The sequence below is a fragment of the Giraffa tippelskirchi genome, chromosome 6 (genome assembly GCF_054371585.1).
Source record: "Giraffa tippelskirchi isolate mGirTip1 chromosome 6, T2T-mGirTip1v1.2.pri, whole genome shotgun sequence".
Classification (NCBI taxonomy): domain Eukaryota; kingdom Metazoa; phylum Chordata; class Mammalia; order Artiodactyla; family Giraffidae; genus Giraffa; species Giraffa tippelskirchi.
In genome coordinates this window covers 106,023,220-106,044,940 of record NC_137280.1, presented here as the reverse complement: position 1 = coordinate 106,044,940, position 21,721 = coordinate 106,023,220, and the positions used below count along the sequence as shown (strand labels likewise).

General features: G+C 39.4%; 1 protein-coding gene across 2 annotated transcripts in view; it reads right to left on the bottom strand.

Annotated features, from left to right (window-relative positions):
* CEP120 (centrosomal protein 120) overlaps window positions 1–20,776 on the bottom strand; it is a 148,108-nt gene extending 127,332 nt beyond the window's left edge. Inside the window, exon 1 of one of the 2 annotated variants that reach the window (XM_081500352.1) lies at window positions 20,707–20,776. The gene's annotated coding sequence lies outside the window, so the exon portion shown is untranslated. The remainder of the gene's footprint in view (window positions 1–20,706) is intronic. The other variant, XM_081500353.1, reaches the window with a different exon arrangement.
* Between the last annotated feature and the right edge of the window lie 945 nt (window positions 20,777–21,721).

Below are 21,721 nucleotides of genomic sequence, written 5' to 3'. Positions count from 1 at the left end.
TATGCTACATCTATGCTGGTCTTAGCTGAGAGCCACTGCTGTTTAGATGAGGAGACAGGCCTTGATTGGCCGAGGTCACACAGCTGGCTGGTGGCCGAGTCAGAACCAAGGTCCGCATCTCTTCCCTCTCAGACGTGTTTTTCAATATCTTGCCTCCTAGGGCACTGGGCAGGTACCTACCTGCCCATTCAGCAACCTAACCCTGTTTCTCTTTATCCTCTGTTCTCTGGGCAGGGCTTCACTTGATGAGTGAGTTAGCCTTGGGCATAAATCAGGCAGTTTTCATTAATGCTTAAAGGTCATTAGGGTACCATTAGCAAATGAGAGTTTTAGTTTAACTCAAAGGCACCCTGGTAGCCTGAAAGAATGTTTGTACTCCTGTATACATTTAGCCAGAACTGAGGACCTTTAATTTAGTAATTTAACAGATAATCCAAAGCATTGTCTTCTCAAAACTTATTTAAGAATCTACACTTTTCTATTTGATGAAAGTTCTGTATTTCCTTCACGTGTTCATTTTTGTGACTATTAATGAATTACTGATTGATTGCATATTCATTCATCGGCATCACATATTTTATTGAGTGACAGGAATTTCAGAATAAAGATAAATCTAATGCTCCCTGAACTCAAGTCACTGAAAAATCTAGGGAATAATAAAAAGTATATAAATCAAAAGTCATTTGTCTTGAGTAAGAGTGCAGCCATGTTGGAAGACCTTTTTTCCAAAAAATATATTGTGAAATCCCTGCTTTTGCTACTAATATAGAACCCTATTATATTAAGATAATCAAAACTATTAAATAAAAATGGTAAGAAATATAAAATTGTACGTTTCAATAACTTCTTATTAAAAGCAAGATTTTCATAGTTTTCTAAGAATTCACATATATATCACCTTATTTAACCTTCCAAAAAAACTCTGTTAGTAGAATATATAATAATAATATGTAATCTATCATCATTTTATAGGTGAGACACTGAGACTCAAAAGTTTGGCATCTCGCTTATGGTAACCGATGGGGTTCTGGTGGTCTGTCCCTCTTCTGATCTCTACCCTTACCTACGGTCCTATGAGCTGGGACTAAAGCTTAAGACAGCTTTTCAGACCCAGGCAATGTTGTGGGGGGGCTGAATTCTTTCCTTTTTGCCTATCATGGGAATCCAGAAAGAAAAGTAAATTCACTGTTGCCTCTGACTCTCAAGCCTAGAACAAAACTTAAACAGAATGTAGCCCAGTGTGTGTTTGTGGCACCCTTGTCAAGGATCAGCTGACCATATAAATGTAGGTTTATTTCTGGGCTCTCTCTTCCATTCCATTGGTCTGTATGTCTGTTTTTATGCCTGTAACACACTTTTTTTTTTTAACAGATAAATGAATAAAGATAATGTGATATATACATACAGTGGGATATGTTTCAGCCTGTTAAAAAATCGGCAGGAGGAGGAAACCCTGTCATTTGTGACCATGAGGATGAACCTGGAGGACATTAAGTGAAATATAAGGCAGTCACAGAAGGACAAATACCGCCCGATTCCACCTACTTCCACTTACATATCTAAAGTAGTCAAACTCATGAAAGAGGAAACTATAATAGTGGTTCCTACAGGCTGGAGGGCTGGGGAAATGAGGAGCCATTATTTAATAGGTATAACGCATCCGTTATACTAGATTAACAAATTCTAGAGATCTGCTGTACAATATAGTTCCTGCAGTTTATAATACGGTACTGTGCAGTTCAAAATGTGTGGAGAGTGGATCTCTTGTTAAGTGTTCTTACCACGCACACAGATACACACAGAAGTGGCCCAGATAAGGTTTACTTTAAAAAAAAAGTCTTAACCCTCAGTCTAAACTATCAAAGATGAGAACTTAAAAAAATAAAACACTACATCTAAAAAAAAAATCTTCTAGCATTTTTAATAATCAAGAGAACTTTCTCTTATCAGATGCAAATACCATTGTCAAGTTGTGACATGTCTACTTTCCAAAGGTAGAATGATCAAATGAGAGAAAGGCTGCCCTTTTATTCCCCAGAGTGAGGTAATTTCTACTTTCTTGCTGTCATTCCCTAACTAGCTTACTGCTAGAAAATACTGTTTGCATATTTCTGGTTTTTTAAATTTTTTATTGGCATATAGTTGATTTACAGTGCTGTGTTAGTTTCAGGTGTATAGCAAAGTGAATCAGTTATATAATACATATACATATAGCCACTCTTTTTTTAGATTCATCTCCCATATAGGCCATGACAGAATATTGAGTAGTTTCCTGTGCTATAAATGGACATTTCTGGTGGTTTTTGAAGTTCTTTCCTTTCTTGTCATCTACCAGAACCTCTCACATAGGAAATTCAAGTGATTAAGGTAAAAAGTATGGCCAAAAGAATCAGTATGGGCTGTATTTAGTTACAAATATATATATATAACTACCATGGAATTCCCCAGGCCAGAATACTGGAGTGGGTAGCCGTTCCCTTCTCCAGGGGATTTTCCCAAACCAGGGATCAAACCCAGGTCCAGAATATTGGAGTGGGTAGATGTTCCTTTCTCCAAGGGGTCTTCCCGACCCAGGGTCTCCTGCATTACAGGTGGATTCTTTACCAGCTGAGCTACTGGGGAAGCCTCTGTGTGTGTGTGTGTGTGTGTATTTGTAACTAAATATATATATGTGTGTATACACATATATTCACACATTCTTTTTTAATATTATTTTTGTTAACTCTTTTTCTCCATTCTTATTCTATACATCAAGCACCTCAACTAACCTCTTTATATTTAATTTTGCTTCACTGATTTGATAGTTGAGTATTTAGCTATAGGGCTCAAATTAAGAAATAAACAATTCCAGTGTTTTTATATACTGTTTAGTCACCCTTAAGTTAAAGAACCATTTATCTTTCAGCCTATTCTTAGAAATCTTTCATTATTATCAATTTATAGTAATGTAAGCAGTCTCTGATTTTGACTTGGGTTTACAAGGGCTAGATGATTTTCCTAAAATAAAACAGATCATCACATATGTAGCCTGATTGTTGTTAGACTCATGGGATGTCTATGATGGGACAGAGCAGTAAAGGGATAAAGAATGGGTTCCTGACTCAAATTGCCTAGGTGGGTCTGATCTGAGGCTCTATCATTGATTCACTGTGTGATCTTAGGCAAATATTTAATTTCTTTGTGCTTTGGTTTTCTCATGTTAAAAAAAATGGGGGTAATAATAGACTGATGATTTAGGATGTGTAGGCTGCTGAAAAGAAATGCTATCTATGGTTATTGTTACTTCGGAGAACACTGGTTCATTCCTCTCCCTCTTATTGCAGGAATTCAGCCCTCTATTTAAATTCTCACCAATTTGCTTCTGGGATTTTCCAGTTATGGTTCTCAGGAATTCACAAAAAACTCATTCTTCTGCTTTGGTTTACACCACCCAAGGGCATCTTTGGACTTCTCTGCTTCTGGCCCTGTAACAAGGCTAACATTCAGCTGTACCAAAGGTGCTGTCTCTAGACACCTCCAATGTCTGTTCCACCTGGAAGGGAAAGGAATACATCTCCTCCTATCTCCTGATGTCAGGGTTTAGCCTCGTGTGCCTCAGGAAACTGGCTTCTATGCCTCATGCCTTCTGCCTTTTTCCATGAGCTCCACGCTTGAAGCCCTGGCTGGGGAAACAGTGATATCTGAGGCCCAAATCCCCTTATCCTTGCTACTCCCTTTCTCCTCCTCCACGAGACATTCTCTTGAAAATCAGCTTGGGAAAGTCCTGCCCAGGAGCTCCTCAGACAAGCTTGCTACTGCTGCGCTTAGTTGCTCAGTTGTGTCTGACTCTCTGTGACCCATGGACTGTAGCCTGCCAGGCTCTTCCGTCCATGAGGATTCCTCAGGCAGGAATGCTGGAGTGGGTAGCCATGCCCTCCTCCAGGGGAACTTCCCAACCCAGGAATCAAACTGATGTCTCCTGCATTGCAGGTGGATTCATTACCAGCTGAGCTACGAGGGAAGCGCCAGACATGCTTCGGTGGGCTCAAATCTGAACCCCAGACTCAATAAGAACTCAGATTCTCCCTATTTGGTTATGTGAAGATGCTAGTAAAATCCTGACACACTCTTTGATCAACCAGTGGAGAAAAATTCCTTTCAGTGCTCCCTCTTGGGTAATTTTACATTCCTATACTATCTCCAGTAAATATATTTTCTAAACACACTAAAGCCTTCCATATGCTTTTATGATTTTCAGCATGCCACTGTGCATGTACTATAAAAGCCTGAAATATCTGCTGCTGGTAAGATAGCACCACATTCATCTACTTCCTTACACATCTTTCCATCAGTAGTACAATATTTCTCCATAATAGCATCTATTAACAAAGTTCTCAGTTCAATGTTATATCAATTGAGGCAAACAACTGATTTAATGTTACCTGGAAGGCTTTTTCTTTGAGGTTCAGAATAGCAGACAGAGAAGGAAATTAATATGCATATAGCTCTCTGGAAAACATGAAGTTTTCATGAGAGTGGAGAATTGAAAACTATTATTTTCTGCAGACTTTTCCTGGTGGATAATGTTTATATGCACAAGTATATTTATCCACTGTTTCTATAAGCTTAGCAGAGGTAGAGCTGGCTGTAATTTGTACACAATAACCTGAAGCCCAACTTAAGCCCCATTCCTCATCTCCCACTAATGTGTCACATATTAGCAATTAGGAATCCCTGGTTCCACGATTAATCCTTTCTATGACGAACAGAGCAGCAGAAGATGAGATCGTTATAGCATCACTGACTCAATGGACATGAACTGGAGCAAACTCTGGAAGACGGTGGAGGACCAGGAAGCCTGGCGTGTGGCAGTCCATGAGGCTGAAAAAAGTCAGACCTGACTTACCAACTCAACAACAACAGCTATGAAAACATTGCAGTTGCTAATGTATTTTGAGGTATATCTAAAACCTCCAGTTGATGTTCCACCTGGTGGAGCTTCCCTTGTAACTCAGTCGGTAAAGAATCTGCCTGCAATGCAGGAGACCCGGGTTCAATTACTGTTTGGAAAGATCCCCTGGAGAAGGAAATGGCAACCCACTCCAGTACTCTTGCCTGGAGAATCCTCATGGACAGAGGAGCCTGATGGGCTACAGTCCATGGGGTTGCAAGAGTCAGATGCAACTTAGAGACTAAACTACCGTGGTGTTTCCAGTTTCGTGAATTTTATCTTTGAATCAACTTTAACAGAAAACGCCAGTGTCTTGAACCACTACTAATAACTTGGTTCTAGAACCCTATTTATCTCTATATTTCAAGAATGTACTTTTTTATTTGACTCTAGTAGCTTGGAATGTTAAAAATGCCTTACATAGCGATTCTCTAATATCTGGCGATGGTGCCATTCAAGTGTACCATAAAACAAGGGGCTGGATTAGTCTGCTGTGGAGGAATTGAAGACAAGGCAGTTTCCATGAAACAAAGACTAAGGAACGAGAGGAAGAGAAGACATGGCTGCTTACCATCAAGACCAAGCTCCACAAGTAGCAGTGGAAGCCTGAAATGAAACACTGATATACATAAGCAGAAAGGACTATTATTCATGCACAAACTTTTCAAAACCACGATGACTGCGCCATCATCACTGTCACTACTATCACCTGGCAAGCATTTATTTTTTAAAAATAATCTGCATAGAAAAATCGAGATGCTTGCTTTAGCATAAAAGTAGATTTTATGATGTAATAAAGCAGAAGGATAAAGCCCATAAAGAAACTACCTCAGTCATTCAGAGAATGCAAATATTCCTGTTTTGGTCACCCATCCTCTCTAATACAGCTCACAGGGACTGTTGAAAGCTTCAACTGGAGTTTCTATTGCTAGGAACTAGAGGGCATAAACCAGCATTCACTCAGCCACCTGTAAATGACAGAGCTAACAAACAGCTGGAAGTTTCACACTTTTAGAAGAGATGGTCATCACCCTAGAATACCCTTCTGCATCTGAATATAGGCAAAGGATGAAGATTATAATCATTTTTCAATCTTGTGCAGCTAGAAAGAGAGATGCTGAACCAGACCTGCTAATTTTGCTAAGGTGCCGCTAGGCTGTCCACCATGGTTAAAGTCCTATTGGTGTTTCCATAAAAGAGAGAGAAGGGGAGGGAAGGAAAAGGGAAATTAAAGGAGGACAAAAACTTAGCCCTTAAAAGTAGGCTCACTTATCTGTACTTATTATTATCAGTGTTTTCACTATTTGACAGGGGCAGTGGAAGGGACGAATGCCCAACTTTGTTCATCACTTTTTCAACTTATCTTTGTCCCCAGACACAAGCTCAACTGGAAGCACCCGGCAAATCACTCTATAATGTAAGCACCTTAAATCAAATGGGTTATTTTGTATATGAAGATGTCCCACCAAATGAATAATTTATAACTTATGGAGGCTTTTTCCCCCTCTAAAGGAATAATGAATATTCATCTAACCATTTATATATGCTCATTCAGTTCTTGCTGATGACAAAGTCCAATTTTTTACCAGGTAATTACCTAGAGCGTGGAGTACAGTGTATGATCACATGGACAGAGTTTATCCCCCATGGAGTGGGAGGAGACCCGTATAGACACTGAAGCCTTGACCTAGGACTCATAAATACAATGCAACTGCCAACTGAACTCATTGACTGAGGAAAAAGAAAGTATTTCCATTTAGGGAACAAACCTGGATGCCCAGTACTTTCTATTGAATATTTAAGTCATCCTCAGCACTTTTTTTCCAGGTTAAATAATTCTATCACTTTCATTCTTCATTCAAAAAGCTCTCATTTCAGACACCTAACAATCAATCACATCTGTGAAACTTCATTGGATCCTGATTTGAAAAATATATACAAAAGACATTTTGGGATAATTGGAGAATTTTGAAAATGACTATATTAGGGAATTACTATTAATCTTCTTAGGGGCAACGATGATATTATAGTTTTACATGAAACTATCCTTAGTCTCCTCTTCATGGATCACAGACCTGTCGGGGCAAAAGGGCTTGTGTAATTCAATGAAGCTATGAGCCATACAGTGCAGGGCCACCCAAGATGGAAGGGTCATAGTGGAGAGTTCAGACAAAATGTGGTCCATTGAAGGAGGGAATAGCAAACTACTCGCTGCCACAAGAACCTCATGAACAGTATGAAAAGGCAAAAAGATATGATCAGAAGATGAACCCCTCAAGTCAGAAGGTGTCCAATGCACTACTGGGGAGGAGCAGAGGGCAACTACTAATAGTTTCAGAAAGAATGAAGTGGCTGGGCTGAAACAGAAATGATGCCCAGCTGTAGATAAGTCTGGTGGTGAAAGTAAAGTTGGGTGCTGTAAACAACAATATTGCACAGGAACATGGAATTTTCGGTCCACAAATCAAGGTAAATTGCATGTGGCCAAGCAGGAGATGGCAAGAGTGAACATCGACATCTTAGGAATTAGTGAGCTGAAATAGAATGGGAATGGGCAAATATAATTCAGATGATCATTATATCTACTACTGTGGGCAAGAGTTCCTTAGAAGAAATGGAGTAGCCCTCATAGTAAACAAAAGAGTCTAAAAAGCAAGAAATAGTTGGGTGAAATTTTAAAAAATGACAGAATGATCTCGGTTCATTTCAAAGGCAAACCATTCAACATCACAATAAACAAAGTCTTTGCTCCAAGCGCTGATACCAAAGAAGCTAAAGTTGACCAGTTCTATGGATACCTATAAGACTTTCTAGAACTAACACCGAAAAAAGACATCCTTTCCATAATAGGGACTGGAATGCAAAAGTGGGAAGTTAAGAGATACCTTGAATAACAGGCAAGTTTGGCCTTGGAATACAAACTGAAGCTGGGCAAAGGCTAACAGAGTTTTGTCAAGAGAACACACTGGTCATAGCAAACACCCTTTTCCAACAACACCAGAGATGGCTACATACATGAACATCATCAGATGGTCATCACCAAAACCAGATTGATTATTTTATTTGCAGCCAAAGATGGAGAAGCTCTATACAGTTAGCAAAAAACAAGACCTGGAGCTGACTGTGGCTCAGATCATCAACATCTTATTGCAAAATTCAGACTTAAACTGAAGAAAGTAGGGAAAACCACTAGGCCATTCAGGTATGACCTAATTCAAATCCCTTATTATTATACAGTGGAGGTGACAAATAGATTTAAGGGATTAGATCTGGTAGACAGAGTGTCTGAAGAACTATGGACAGAGGTTTGTAACATTGTAAAGATTTAAGGGATTAGATCTGGTAGACAGAGTGTCTGAAGAACTATGGACAGAGGTTTGTAACATTATAAAGGAGGCAGTGACCAAAGCCATCCCCAAGAAAAAGAAATGCAAAAAGGCAAAGTGGTTGTCTAAGGAGGCTTTACAAACAGCTGAGGAGAGAAGAGAAACAAAAATCAAGGGAGAAAAGGAAAGATATACCCAACTGAATGCAGAGTTTCAGAAAATTGAAAGGAGAGATAAAAAGGCTCTCTTCAATGAACAATGCGAAGAAGTAGAGGAAAACAATAGAATGGGAAAGACTAGAGATCCCTTCAAGAAAACTGGTGATGCCAAGAGAACATTTAAGGAAAGCATGGACACAATAAAGGACAGAAACAGCAAGGAACAAACAGAGGCAGAAGAAATCAAGAAGCGGCAAGAACACACAGAAGAACTATACAAAAAAGGTCTTTATGACTTTACCACAACAGTGTGGTCACTCACCCAGAGCCAGACATCCTGGAGTGTGAAGTCAAGTGGGCCTTAGGAAGTATTACTACAAACTAAGCTAGAGGAGGTGGTGGAATTCCGGCTGAGCTATTTAAAATCCTAAAAGAAGATGCTCTGAAAGTGCTGCATTCAATATGCCAGCAAATTTGGGAAACACAGCAGTGGCCACAGGACTGGAAAAGGTCCGTTTTCATTCCAATCCTAAAGAAGGACAGTGTCAAAGAATGCTCAAACTACTAGACAGTTGTGGTCATTTTGCATGCTGGTAAGGCTACGCTCAATATCCTTCAAGCTAGGCTTCAGCAGTAATGTGAACTGGGAACTTCTAGACGTACAAGCTGGGTTTAGAAAAGGCAGAGGAACCAGAGATCAAACTGCCAACAATCATTGGATTATAGAAAAAAGCAAGGGAATTCCAGAAAAAAACATCTACTTCTGTTTTACTGACTACACAAAAGCCTCTGCATGTATCACAGCAAACTGTGGGAAATTTTTAAAGAGATGAGAATACCAGACCACTTACCTGTCTCCTGAGAAACCTGGATTCAGATCAAGAAGCAACAGTTAGAACCTTACATGGAACAACAGACTGGTTCAAAATTAGGAAAGGAGTACAGCAAGGCTTTATATTGTCACCCTGTTTATTTAACTTCTATGCAGAGTACATCACATGACATTTGAAGCTGGATGAATCACAAGCTGGAATTAAGATTGTCAGGAGAAATATCAACAACCTCAGGTATGCAGATGGCATATAATGGCACTATAATGGCAGAAAGTGAAGAGGAACTAAGCAGCCACTTGATGAGGGTGAAAGAGGAGAGTAAAAAAGCTGGCTTGAAACTCAACATTGAACAAACTAAGATCATGGCAACTGGTCCCATTACTTCATGGCAAATAGAAGGGGAAAAATTAGAAGTAATGACAGATTTTATTTTCTTGGGCTTCAAAATCACTGCAGATGAAATTAAAAGACATTTGCTACTTGAAAGGAGAGCTATGACAAACCTAGACAGCATGTTAAAAAGCAAAAACATCACTTTGCCAACAAAGGTCTGTATAGTCAAAGCTATGGTTTTTCCAATAGTCATGTACAAATGTGAGAGTTGTACCATAAAGAAGGCTGAACACTGAAGAACTGATGCTTTCACATTGTGGTGCTGGAGAAGACTCTTGAAGAGTTCCTTCGACTGCATGGAGATCAAACCAATCAATCCTAAAGGAAATCAACCCTGAATATTCATTGGAAGGACTGATGCTGAAGCTGAAGCTCCAATACTTTGGCCACCTGATGTGAAAAGCTGATTCACTGGAAAAGACCCTGATGCTGGGAAAGATTGAAGGCAAAAGGAGAAGAGAGCAGCAGAGGATGAGATGGTTAGATAGCCTCACTGACTTAATGGACTTGAATTTGAGCAAACACCAGGAGATAGTGAAGGATAGGGAAGCCTGCCTTAGCTGGACACAACTTAGCAACTGAACAGTAACAACAACAACAACCCTTATTCTTAGAAGTTGCACCTGAAATACTTCGAGGTGAGGTGTGATGTCTGTAACTTGAAAGAGATATACACACGTATAAGTACAATAGTGCAAATTATTAACAAAATGGTAAGCCATTTGGTTATTCATACTATTATTTCAATTTTTCTATATTTTTGAAATTTGTCATAATAAAAATTTGAGAGAATAATTTATCTTTCACAGTTAGGGCAACCTGAAGAAAACAAACACTCCAGGCAGTGTCAAGATTAAAAATGGTGGGAAGATTCAGTTTTCCACACCCATAGGAGTCAACTAAAATATAGTAAGCAGAGATAGATATCTGAGAGGAAAAATTCCATATAATAAACAGAGGTGAGAACTCCTCTCCCAAGTTAGGTTGAAAAGGAAAATAAATCTGATTGAATTTGTTTCCTTCATTCATTTGTTCCACAAATATTTATTGAATATTTGCTTTGTGGACCTAATGTGGGATCAAATGATAATAAGAAATTCCTCTAGGAATTTGTAATTTGAGAAAAATCAACAGTAAATATTGTTAGCTCTTCCTCGCCCAACTTTTCATCCCTTTTAACAACTTCATTGAACCATCACTTGATACAACTACAGCTCCTTCTCAAGCTCGCCATCATTCTATGCTGGATCATTGCAGTTGCTCCAGACTTGATAGTGCCATTCCCTTGCTTAAACTCTCCAGTCTGTCCACTGGCCTCAGATCTCTATGATTAATTACATCTCTGATTATCTCTCCAGGCTTACTTGTTACCACTTCATATCTATCTCAAAAATACCTCAAAATCTGAGCAAAGTTAAGTCAGACAGAGAAGGAGAAATATCATATGACATCCTTTATATGTGGAATCTAAAAAGAAATGATACTTATTTACAAAACAGAAACAAACTCACAGACTTTGAGAATGAACTGATGGTTGTGGTGCGGGGGTTGATGGAGGAGGGATAGTTAGGGAGTTTGGGATGGACATGTACACACTGCTATAGTTAAAAGGGATAACCAACAAGGACCTACTGTACAGCATGTGGAACTCTGCTCAATGCTATGTGGCAGCCTGATGGGAGGGGGATTTGGGGGAGAACGGGTACATGTACACGTGTGGCTGAGTCCCTTCACTGTTCACCTCAAACTATCACAACATTGTTCATGGCTATACCCCCTTACAAAATAAAAAGCTAAAAATACACCTCAAAAGCTACACTCAATATAGATTAAATTGCCCTCCATTTTCCAGATTACCATGTTCCCTCGCACTTTTCCGATCTGCACATGACATTCACTCTATTTGAATCATGTTCTCCAACCAGCTCCTCCTCTATCTTTGCTTGTCTACATCTTATGAAGTCTTGAGGTCTCATGGTATATGTCACTTCCTGCAGGAAGCTTTCCTTGTCTTCCAAAGTTGCAACCTTGAAAATACCACCATCGACTTTCCCTATCAGTCCATTTACCACAACATATTGTAATTGCCGCTTAAGAGCTTAGTCAGCATTTAAAAATTACAGTGGTGCACTTTTCACAATAAACTCTGGCAACATCGATAAGATAAGATAACACTGAGTGGAACTAGTAGTCAGGTACCAGGAGAGTTTTCGGTTCTTTGTATACACGAGACCTGAAAGCCATGGTTATTGATGCACGTTGCCATGGGGGAAACTGGCCAGTTAGGAAATTCCAACAGAGACTAGATAGCGATATATTAGCTCTTGCCTGTGTGGAATTATTATATCCTTTGGAACAAGTAAGAAGTCAAAACTCAATCCTACTATGTCTGTTGTTCCGTCATGAAGTCGTGTCCAACTCTGTGACCCCTGGGGACTGCAGCACACCAGGCTTCCCTGTCCTTCACCATCTCCTGGAGCTTGCTCAAACTCGCATGCATGGAGTCAGGGATGCCATCCAACCATCTCATCCTCTGTCATCCCCTTCTCCTCCTGCCTTCAATCTTTCCCAGCATCAGGGTCTTTTTCAATGAGTCGGTTCTTCCCATCAGGTGGCCAAAGTATTGAAGCTTCAGCTTCAGCATCAGTTCTTCCAATGATGATTCAGTGTTATTTCCTACTATCTCTACCTGGCATGATACCATGGGCCCTTCAAGGGCACACACACACACATACACCCTCAACTGAAAGAAGTGAAGACTCATACTCTGATAATATGCTTATCAACCCCACTGGTCATTCACTGAACTATTCACGAGACAGCCTTTCCTGCAGCCTCTGCCAATGTAAATTATTTTAATTATAGGACACTAGACTTTACCGCATTACTGAGCCCACTTCTTTGCCTTTCTCTTTTCCTTTCTTTCTCTTTACCCTCCTGTCATGGATTATTAATGATGGTTGGCTGTGATTTATTAGCCTTCTTGCACAGGGTTTCTTAAGTGTGTCATTGACATTAGTTAACAGCCAGTGTCATAAACCTGCCATAATCCCTGTCACACTGTTTCCACTTAAACACCTGCTATTTTGCCCCACCTTCATTCATCACTGATATCCTTCTGGAAAGACCAAATAAACACAACTCGATTATGCTCTATTTATAGTAGTACCTTAACAGCATATTTAAAGCTTGAAGTTCGGCTCAAAGGAAGTCCAAACATAACATCATATGTTGCTATGTATATATATTTAAATATTCCCTTTCTCACTTTTAAAACCAACTAGTTCACGTAATTAAGCAGTTGAAAAGCTAAAGTGATAATTTACTCTTATTTGAAAAATGAGGAGTCAGATTGATTTATAGTTTGCACCATATGTTTATTATATATGTATCACAAAACATGTCTACCCAGCATTCTATCTTCTGACACTTTAAATATCCACAGTAAATGATGTCCCTAATGATGAAGAGCTTACGAGATCTCACATTATTGTCAGTGTATTTTTAGTGTTGAGTGCATGTAATCACTAATTCTTTCTGAAATGTAATCCATGTGTTTATAGGTGTTGTAGTCTATACTTTTAACTTTTAAGAGTCATTAGTCTCTTTTTAGAGTGTCTGTCCTGCATGCACAAATTATCTGCTCTAGGTATTTACCCTGTTCTCATCTAAATTTTATTTTTTATTTGAGAACATTAACTAAGTTATTTCAGAATGCAGGTAAAAACCTTATGTGTATGTGTTGTGTGCTCAGTTGTGTATGACTACTCTTTGCAACCCCATGGACTGTAGCTCCCCAGGTTCCTCTGTCCATGGAATTTTCCCTGCAAGAATAGTGGAGTGGGTAGCCATTTCCTCCTCCAGGGGATCTTCCCCACCCAGGGATCAAACCTGTGTCTCCTGCCTTGGCAGGTGGATTCTTTACCACTGAGCTACCTGGGAAGCCAAAAAATCTTATCATACATAGTTACAAAAGTTATTTCTCTCCTGTGATCACCAGAGACTGTCTAATACTGAATTTTCTACCAACTGTCCTTTAGTTGTGTCACTTAATGGTATTAAATGTGATCATAGCTTGCAGTGCCTTAAACAAGATTTCCAACCTTCTTCCATGCTCTGGTGGTCAATTCCAGTCTCTGCCTTCATCCTTTGGAGGAACTGAGGCACAAAGTATTCACGATTCTGTATGAGCAGAGCATGAATCTTGGCCTTGAATCTTTGGGTTTCTTAATTAGTGCTTATTTTACTAGATCTGCCACAAATCTATTCTTAAATCCAATTGCTATTAGGATGTCCAAGATTAAAAAAATCGACAACTCTAGCTGACTAATCCAGGAAAAGAACATGTAATGCGTCTTATTTTACATTTTAGTGTGCTTTAAAATAACCTTTAAATTTCTGAAGTTGTTGATTAGAATTGTAAGAAAAGATGCGGAGCAAAATGCTTTGACTTTTTTCACTCAACGAACATTATGTCTTTCCTAGTAACGAGTGTTTTATCCTAAACAGAAAATTTGGAAAATAGAAAAGAACAAGGGACAAATATAAAATCACTTGCAATCTGACGTTCACAAATAACCTCTACTATTAATAACATTTTGGATTGTCTTTCCCATCCCCTGTTACATATGCCCATAGCACCAGGTATTTCCCCTTTTATATTGGTCCTCATAATTATGTTTGTTTTTTTCTAAAGACTGCAGCCTCCTGGAAGCAGCACTGTCTCTGCCTTAGGCACGGTCATAACCAGAGTTCCTGGTGAAGAGAGTGACTCATAGCAGGCATTCAACAAATATTCGCAATGAAAAGACAACTGTGCTCTGTGCATTTTATAGATATAATTCTTGCTTCCAAAAAACAGTACTCTACAGTGCATATAGCATGTGTTTTTAAATAAAAATCCTTATTAGGGAGATGGGAGGGAGGTTCAAGAGGAAGGGGACATATGTATACTTATGGCTGGTTCATGTTGTTGTTTGGCAGAAACCAACAAAATTCTGTAAAGCAATTATCCTTCAGAGTATGGAAGAGGAATCCATACTCTGATAAAAAATACTCTGATATCCATACTCTGATAAAAAATACTCTGATATCCATACTCTGATAAAAAATATATCATTAAAAAATCCTTACTATATACAATTTAAAACATTATCTCAGTGTGAATGGACCTAGAGTCTGTCATACAGAGTGAAGTAAGTCAGAACCAGTGAACCAGTGAAGTTGCTCAATCACGTCCGACTCTTTGCAACCCCATGGTCTGTAGCCTACCAGGCTCCTCCATCCACTGAATCTTCCAGGCAAGAGTACTGGAGTGGGTTACCATTTTCTTCTCCAGGGGATCTTCCCAACCCAGGGATTGAACCCAGGTCTCCCAAGTTGCAGGTAGACGCTTTACCGTCTGAGCCCCCAGGGAAGCCAGAGAAAAATAAATATCATATAGTAATGCATGTATGTGGAACCTAGAAGAATGGCACAATGAACCTAGCTCCAGAGCAGAAATAAAGATGTAGATGTAGAGAATGGACATATTGGGGAAGGGGAGGGTAGGTTGAATTGGGAGACTAGGTTTGACATAAATACACTACTATGTGTAAAATAGACAGCTGGTGGGAACTTGCTGTGTAGCACAGGGAGCTCAGCTCAGCGCTCTGTGATGACCTAGATGGGTGTGATGGGGTGGTGGGTGGAAGGGAGGTCCAAGAGAAAGGGGATATACGTATACGTATTGCTGATTCACTTCCTTGTACAGCAGAAACTAACACAGTGTTGTAAAGCAATTATACTCCAATAAAAAAAATATTATCTCAGGTGATAAATGATTGACACCTTGTTTCACTTCTAGTTTGAAATAATGTATATACTTCATAAATCTTCAAGTAAATATTTCACAACATAGTACATGTTCCAAGCCAGATAACACTCACATAGCAAAGCAAAAGAAAAAAAAAAAAAATTAGAGTGAAGCATGGATATCCAGCCAAAGACATTTATCTAAATGTTGATAATGCTGTAGTGGATTTCCCAAATTTATAGTACTCTATATTTTTAATTTGTCACAATTTCTCAAGGAAAGCTGCTGAACTGCAATGTTTTCGTAAGAATAACCTGAGCTTGAAAAAGTGGTGATGGTGACTATGACAGAACAATCACTAGCTTATAAGGAGGAATGGAGTCTTCTAAGGCATAATGATGATGATGACAGATGCTTTAATGTGAAAAACATGATAGATGTCTCTTCCAATGCCTTAAACTGAATAATTCTCAGAAGATCTGAAACAAGGGTAAAATTTAAATATTGAACTCAATGCCTTATATTTACAACTACCTATAAGCATGAAGAACTTATTAACAACCATTATGATCATCTCCTTTCAACCTTCACTGACCTCTTTTTATTTTTCACTTTTAATATGTGCAAGGCTCTGTTCCAGGCACACACCAATTGTCACTTTTTTTATTTTCAATACTTTGCAGTGGTTTTTCCTCTTCCCTATCTGGCCATGATTTCTCAGCCATTTAACATACTTGGTTTTCTTTCCATACTCTGTGAATATTGATGACTTTTCATTTTCTTGTGCTATAAGCCCTTCTTTGGGCAATCGTACATGCTTTCATAGTTTCAACTATTGAAACTTTCAGAACTGTATTTCCTACATTCTAGTTGCTTCTCCTCCCATTCTCTGAAATTTTGGCACCTCACTCACTCCTCTTCTCCACACCAAGTTAGGCTTTCATTCTGGGTGATTCAATTTCCTGGTGGTTTAACACCTGTCTCACACATCTTTCAAGACCTCTGTCATCCCACTTCAGCCACACACTCCCATGGCTGTTCCTTGGAACTTATGATCAACTGAATATATTCCACTGCCAGAATGACTAATTCAGGTATTCTATGCTTCCCAGGTGGCACTAGTGGTAAAGAACTCGTCTGTCTAATGCAGAAGACAGAAGTGATGCCAATTCGATCCCTGAATCAGGGAAGATCCCCTGGAGGAGGGCATGGCAACCCACTCCAGTATTCTTGCCTAGGGAATCCCCATGGACAGAGGAGCCTGGTGGGCTACAGTCCATGGGGTCACAAAGAGTCAGACATGACTGAAGTGACTTAGCATGCATGCACGCATGCTCTGACAAAGCTTCTCTTTTTCCAGTTTCTTCCTGAACTATATTCTCACTACAATTTTTCAAAAGCCTCAGTAGATCTGCAGTTCACTGACCCTTTATCTTTCTCCTGACAATCAAGTTTGCCTTTATTTCTTTCTTATAAGCCTTATCTATTTTAATCCAGCACTTCAATATTTTCTTCCCAACATCCTACACTCCTTTGCCCAGCTGTTCTTCTATCCCACTTCCTCACCAAGCTCACTCAAGTTCCAACATTCCCCTGGAGAAATATCCTACACTAGGCAGGTTAATGCTGCCACATATTCATGACTCTTAACCTTAATCCTCACATTGCCGAAAAATGTATTTATGTTACGTAGGCAAGTCTCCAATTCTTCATCATGATTATTCCAAAATGTTTATAATTACCCTCAAAACTCTGATATCCTCTCTGCCACTTCCAAATTGTTAGTCACTCCCAGATTTTCTCATCTCCTACTTTACTGAGAAGAGCATAACCACAAAAGAGAATTTTCCTCAACTTGTCACATTAAGCTTACCTACACCTGCATCCACGCTTTCCTTCCTCTGTCTTAATAAACACTTATTGTCTACTGTGTGTCAGACACTTTGCTGGGAATACAAAGAGTAAGACAGATAAAGTCTTTTACTCGTGAAGCTCATAGTTTGGTAGAGAAGAGATCCATTAAAGAACTATACCAATAGTTAATTAATTTGTGATCAGTGCTATGATGAAAATAGGATGCTACAAGATCAAAGGACAGTGGGGCCTGAACTATATTTAAAGTAAGACTTAAAGATAAATAGGAGCTGTTCAGGCAAAGGTATATATGTACATAGGAGTTCCAGTCAAGAACATGGATAAGAGCACGTCACATCCAAGGACATAAGAAATGGCTGATGTGTCAGGAGCTCAGAGAAACCAGTATGAGATGAGCCTGAGGGCAGATAGATCCCTGTTAACCACGCTAAGGATTTTAGCATTTTTCTAACAACAGAGGGGCATTTAAGTAGGGCAATATGAATGGGCTTGTTTCTGCTTTGCTTTGTTCTTCCTTTTTTTTAAATCACCTAAATCTGGCATTAAGAAAAGATTGTTCAAACTTGGGTGGGGGTCAGTGGAAGTAGGAAGAGCAGAGGCCTGACTGAACTGTACTGACCAGTGAGTGTGAGAACAAGGAAATGGATTAGCAAGAGCGTATTTACCTTTCCAATTTGGTTACAAAGGAAAAGCTGGTTACTGCAAGAGGAGGTGAAATCACAGGGAGGTTTGCTTTCATTTGTGACACACTTGAGTACAGATATCAGGGAGAGGACAAGAGTGAAGGTGTTATATTTGCAAAGATCAAGAGCAACCTAAAAATCAAACTTCTTCAGGGAGCTTTCACTAAAATTAGGTACATGTATGCTTGAAAAGCCTGGAGGAGGGCACGGCAACCCACTCCAATATTCTTGCCTGGAGAATCCCCATGGACAGAGGAGCCTGTTGTGAGCTGCAGTCCATAGGGTCACACAGTCAGACATGACTGAAGCGACTAAGCAGCAGCAGCAGCACGCTTGAAAAGATCCCTCCTCATCCTGGGAAGAACACTGCACAACGTGGCACATGTGATAAGTTATACGGTTTAGTGTGAGGGAGCGATTGGGTGGGGCGACTAGGGAGGATGTGGTACGTAAACTGAGCCCTGAAGAATGGATAGATTGAAGACGTCCTGAACTATGGTGATGGCAAGTTAGACACAAGAGGCGTTTGAAGAGAAGAGTTCTATTTCACGTTGTGATTAGGCCAATGCAGACAACTAAAACTATAGGGAACTGCAAGTTTCAAACCTAGGTATGTGTGAGTTGGTGATATTAATTTTGAACATGAAAGAGCTCATGCCCTGCTTCAGTTTCAGAGATTATTCTCTCCCTCCCTGTAATGAAGCAGGGAATGAGGATCAGGAGATGGAGAGAGGAGGTGAGAAGGAGAAACTGACCAACATCCAGAAGTTAGCAAGCTCAGTCTCCATTTTGTGGCTTATTTCCTCTTAAAATTTCCCCAGATGGCAAATCTACACACTTTCAAGCATAAGCTCAAGTTATTATCCATTTTGGTCTGTGAGTTGGCAGAAACAAAGGAGAGTAGTAAGGCCTCATAATGATGAGGGTATGGGAAAGTCAGCACTCCTTACTTTTGTAGTCAGAGAGGGAATCAGCACAAACTTTGCAGAGTCTGGCAATAAGTAGTGAAATTATCTCTAGAAATTTATCTCAAGGAAACCATTGCAAAAAGCATAGGTATGAGGATGCTCATGCAGAGTTATTTATAGAATGAAAAACTTGAAAACAACCCATGTGCCCATTTTTTGAGTAATAACTAAAGTATGGTATATCCGTACAAGGCAATACCGTGGAGATGTTTTTTAAAAGAAACAAATCCAGAAATATCTAACTGTATCAATAGAAATATGTTCACAAGGCAGGCAAAAAATAATGTTATTGAAAATATTTGGCAATACAGTTGGTCACATTTATGAAAAACTATTTGCTTACACATCAAAAAAATCTTAAAAGATACACAACCAGAGGCAAACAAATTATTTTAGAAAAATATGCAACTAGGTTTTAAAAGTGATTGCGATTGGGATTATAGTTTCTGTCAAGTTTATTTTTGCTTGCTTTTATTCTCTTGTGTTTTCTAATTATTTGGTAATTGAGAAAGAGTGTTCTTAGAAGCAAAATGTTTTTTTAGCTTAAAATCCAAATATAAATAATTTGGGGTGATACATACTTATCAGCATTTTGATCCATCTGTGTGCTTATTGGCCTATCCATAAAAAAAGGGAAAATAAATAGGAAATTTAAAGCTAGAATAAGTAAAAGCCATTTCATGTTTATGACACCACAGACTTTCTTCTTAATGTGATGCTATACTAAAAGGTTTTCTAGAGACTTTAAAGTGTTAAGTCACCTCTCTACTCAACAAAAAGTAAGATGCAGCAAGTAAAAATGGCCTTTCAAAATTGGATGGATGCCCGAGTAAAATCCAACTAGTGGCAGCTTTCTTGAGACTAAGAATCATTTCCATTAGTGTGGTCCTTGGTTAGAGATCATTCTTTAAGAAATTCTAGTCTCTCCATGATGAACACAGTTGAGTTTAGGATTCTTGAGACCTTAATGTATAATATACCTGTAGAAGTGCCCTTCACTTAGAAGACTCTCTGAAATGAATTAATTAATAAAAGAATGATTAAATATATAGTTATATGGCCAACAGGACAGAATACACATCAGACATTTTGAGAAGCTGAACATGACAATATAATAATATACATAATAACACTAGTAATAGTAAAAATAATAGCTGCGATAAGGGAAGGCAAATTCATCACTGCTAAAAGTGACACTAATATCAGAAAGTGCTGTCTCAGTCAGTTTCAGCTGTCACAAGAAATACCATTGATTAAACAATAAACGTTTATTTCTCACTGTTCTGGAGGCCAGCAAGTCTGAAATCAGGGTGCTAGCATGGTGAGGTTCTTGGTGAGGGCCCTCGTTTTGGTTAAGTCTTCCCATGGCCTTTCCTAGGTACATGCATGCAGAGAGAGGGAAATGGGGTATCTCTTCCTCCTTCTCTAAGGGCATGAATCACATCATGGGAGCTCCACCCTCATGATCTCATCTAGACCTAATTACTATACCTCCCCAAAGGCCCCACCTCCCAATACCATTACAATGGGAATTAGAACTACAACATACAGATTTGTGGGGAGACCCAAACATTCAGTCCATGGCAAATGCCAGCATGTCTGTCAGAGGCAGAATGTCTCCTTAATCATATTAACCATTAATTGATGCCATTATTTTTATAGGAAAAAAAAACAATGAAAGTTGCGTGGTTGGCATGACTGCCTAGTAGAAAGGAGATGCCAGAGAGAAAACTTTAAAACACTCACTCAGCGTCTCCAGTGGAGGGTGGATGCTTTAGCTTACAACCCCTCTACCTAGTTCTCATGGCAGGTGACCCTAGTTTAAAGGCTGATAAATCAGGTCATTACAGGGTGATGTCATTAGGCATTTAAGCATCACAATTGTCCCTGGTCCCCCCTCTCAACCACTGCCAATCTCTCTGATTCCACCTTCACTAAATAGCTTCTGATTGTAATGTGCTTCCCCACACAGATTTCCTACTGGGAAGGAATGTGCTGCTCTTGCAGACTTGAAAAGTCCATGGGTTAGCTACATTTCTCTTCTCAGCTAGCTGTCATTCTCATTTACACAAACCACCATCGATGAGCTCATCTGCTCTATGCTGGAGAGCTTGAGGTTCAGCACAGTTCAGGGAGGCTGATCAACTATGATGGAATCACCTAACCCTTTTACTCATTCATAGAGTTTGACCCCTTGCTCACAGTCTTCCTCTTTATCTCAGACTCTGGCATCCCCATGGGTGATTTCAATGTCTACATGGATGTCCCACCTAACATCCTGGCCTCCAGGTTCTTTCACACACACATATTCTACTAGCTTTTCCTTTGCTCTGCCTCAGCCACCTGCTCTCATGGCCATATCCTATATCTTGACAGCATCATCTGAAGTTGTTCTACATTTCAAATCATTAACTCATATTTCTTGTTCTCTGATCACAAGTTCTCCTTTCCCAGCTCACTGGTTCCCTCCTCTCATGTCATCTGCTTCCATAAATGAATCAGAGCAATTCAGAATTTTCTCACAGAATTTTGTAGTCATTTCCCAAAGATTTTTAGCTATCTTTTTTATGTTGTATAGCATAAAATCGACCTTGTTCATCACTTTGAAATGTACGGTTCCCTGGCATTATGTACATCACATTGCTGTGGAGCCATCCAGCTCCAGAACTTTTTTATCTTGTAAACTGAAACTCTGTACTCACTAAACACTAATTCCCTGTTCCTTCCACCTCCAGCCCCTGGCAATCACGGTTCTACTTTC